The sequence below is a fragment of the Limulus polyphemus genome, unplaced genomic scaffold, assembly GCF_000517525.1.
Source record: "Limulus polyphemus unplaced genomic scaffold, Limulus_polyphemus-2.1.2 Scaffold1415, whole genome shotgun sequence".
NCBI lineage: Eukaryota > Metazoa > Arthropoda > Merostomata > Xiphosura > Limulidae > Limulus > Limulus polyphemus.
In genome coordinates this window covers 1-3712 of record NW_013667025.1, presented here as the reverse complement: position 1 = coordinate 3712, position 3712 = coordinate 1, and positions in this window count along the sequence as shown.

Here is a 3712-nt window from a genome sequence, read left to right as displayed (position 1 = left end):
GTTTAACGTTGAATATTATTTATGATTTTAACTTTATACATAAGTGCCAAAATACTATAATTCATCTTCAGTAGTCATAGATTGACCTAATTAAAATGTTTTTAATTGTGTGTTATTTATTATTTTAACAACATACACAAGTGCCAAGAAATAATACTCATCAAAACTTTTATTTATTGGCTTATTCTGAGATGAAATTCATTAAGACAAAAACATCATTAAAAAAATCTGATCAATAATTTGTCCAATAGGGATTGCAAAGATTCAATTCTAGTGGATAGCTGTAAAATATTTGTATTGTACCAAGTCAGAAAATAAATATCTACATGTTTCAGGGAAGATATTCAATTTTCTGAAAGCATATTGAGCCATAAATAACGTGTAAGTTAAAATTAAATTAGATATACTTTCCTTTTAACCATGTGTGTTTGTTGTTTTATTTTGTACTCAGGGTGAAAATTTTGACTTCCATACAGACACTATACTCTGTTTGCACTGAAAGTACTGTAAAATCTTTCATCTCTTTAAATATTTCTATTGTATTGCCAGGTATTGATTAGTGATGCTTCAGATGTTTTGTTGCAATAAAAACAAGGAAATTGTTATTATTAACAGACTGTGTGTGATGTCTTGTATTGTTCTCTGCTCATTTTCCATCATGTTCATATAACAAGTAAACATTTTCCCCCATATCAGAACAAACAGATTGTTCACCAAAACACCACTATCTTACTATTGAATAAAAGGTAAATAAAAAAAAAAAAGATAAAATGTTCCTTTGTTGAGTATTACACTATTCTATCGATTCTGAATTTTAGTTAGTGAAAATTAATTTACCACTGTTAAAAATTTACAAAGCCTGTTTAAAAGTCAGAAATATTTGATGTACGAAAATTAATTTGAACCTAGAGTTTGCAGAATTCTCACGATTTTTTCTTTCTGGTCAGTTACTTTTTATTATTATTCATATTATATATATATGATTCTCATTGATTTATTTTCAACTTACAATTACATTGAACTTAATGAAACATTGATATATGTGTATTACAACTCATATTGTTCAGAATTTTATAGAATGTGCTGTAGTTCTGCTGGGGTCAAAAGGGAGCACTAGTCCTTCACATCATGTTCAGGGGTATGCTGCTCCCATACTACAAATGCAGATTATTTTCAGGTTGTTTTTATATACGTTCAAATGTGGATTGATGGGATTATAAACATGCCTTTGATATTGAATGCTTTATATAAAATAAGTATTTTATTAGCTGAAAGCTCCCTGACCTTGCTTATGCTTTAATATACCTCAAGCAATGATTTTCTGAATTTATAATAAATTAGCATGGTAGCCATATTAAATAACTAGTTTGATTATTAGCTCTTCTACTGATGTGGAGAGATCATGGTGACCCCTAACTTTTAAATTAAAATTATATCAATGATAGGCTGTAATAGAAAGGACTTTCTTTTTCTTACAAATATCTCACCAAACACGCTGCTAGTGCGATATCCAGGCATAGCATGTATTTCCTTTCCCCTTATTTACTATGAATTTTTTCAAAATTTTCTGAATACTGTTTCCTAGTCTTAATATAGGATATTTATAATAAAGGGAGCCACTATATTCCTCTCACCCAAGTGACCTACTGAACTGGCTCACTCAACTAGAGTGTCACATGGGCTTTCTCGTGGAAAAGGTGATGCCTTAAAGATACAACATCTCTTATTTTGTAGTGAGAGTGATCATCAGTCACATGGGTAGCATAACACATTATAAAAAAGAGTATTCTTGTTTTGTATATATAAATATAATGCTATGTTTCCTCATTCTGGGACAGATATAGTAAGAGAAACAGTTCTTAAATTCTCATAGTGAGCTGTCTCCAGTAAAGGTGCCAAAATGATACAGATTTTGCTTGTGGTTGTTTTTGTTTGAGATAAAGATTATTTAACTTCTGTACAGTCTCTTTCTTTGCTTCAAACTCAGTCGTGGGCAGAGAATTCAGATTTATGTTCTTCAGTACATTTCTAGTGAGCTTCTCACTATTCTGTGGTTCCTGCCAAACAACTCAATGAATAAACAATGAACTTGAGAATACCACACTAGAATGCTCATTATAACCTATAAAATGTAAAACAATTAATTTGCTTTTGCAGAATTTTATACATGTAAAAACATCAATAAACCAAACTTGTATCACAAAACCGTTATTTTGGTATAATCCATTTGCAACTTAATTTTAAATTATATTTGACAACAACAGGGAAGGCCTGGAAAATATATATATATATAAATTCATAAATCTTTGACAGTAATGAAAATATGATGATAAAACATAACCAGCTGAAGGAAGTAAAAAAAGGAAATATATAGTGGATTTTATGTTATTTCTTTTTAGCTGTCAGTTACTTCTTAATAAAGAATATGATATATTTACATCTATTAAAATAATTTTAAAAAGTATTTAAAGAAATAAAGTTATATTAGACAACTCTATTTTGTAATAATATGCTGCTTATAAGTTTTCATCATGATAATTCATTAGTTTTTGTTTGTCTGTTTGAATTTATACACAATGGGCTATCTGTGTTCTGCCCACCATGGGTATCAAAACACGGTTTCTAGCGTTGTAAGTCCGCAAACATTCCACTGTGCCACTGGGGGGCTAATTGTATTAAAACGTAAATGTAGTGTTTCCGTAATTTAATTCACAATTGAAATAAACATTAATCCTTCAACAAATAGTGTATGATATATCTGTAGTTCAATATATTTAGGTACTTTTTAAAAATTCAGTACAAGTATTTTAATGTAAGCCAGCTGTCAAAAGGTCATAAACATGTACTAATTGTTTTGCTTATTTAAAGTTTACGTACAGCAACATATATTTCAATGAACTTTCTTTCAGTTTGGCCCTTTAACTCTATGTACAATTAAGAGGTGACACATATACCTGCACAAGTTTGTATGAGATATTCGTCTTTCTTGCATATATGTTATTTAGAAAAGCAATTAAAGAACGTATATAAGGAATATGGAACTTTGTACTATAAGACTCCTTTGTGTGACTTGAAAGTACATTATTACACTATTGTATCAATTCTTGTTGTGTGCAAATGTGCTTGGAAAGCCTCTTTACCTCAACAATCAGTTGAAATCACAATAGAGACTAGGAACTGGCCCGTTAATAACCAAAATACATTACATTCCTGTGAATAAGGATTTTGTTTACTTCTTCTTGTGGTTGTACTTTTGTTTTCCTTTGCTATCCTTGTTCAAAAATTTACAGTTTGCTTAACAGTCCTTAAAAGTGAACCTGCATTTTGTGTATACTTTAACTTATCTGTCAGAAATCAGTATACTTGAATGCAACATATGTACACTAAACACTAATTTATGTAAAGCAAATCCTCAGCTTGACACTGTGCAATGTGTATGAATTACTAATGCATGATAACTATACAGCAGTTAGATCCGGTGCAATATGTGTTGCCACCATGTGCAAATGCTTACTGTGCGGCCCCCATTCCCATTCTTCCTCCATTATAGGAATTCTACACAATTACACCACCAAGTACCTGCTACCCTGTGCAAATGCACGTGCTGCATCCCTGACAGCAATATACAGAGGTTTAAGACATTATATTAAAACACTTTTAGTTTTGCCACATCATTACAATCCATATTATAATGTTTGTTATTGCTCCATCT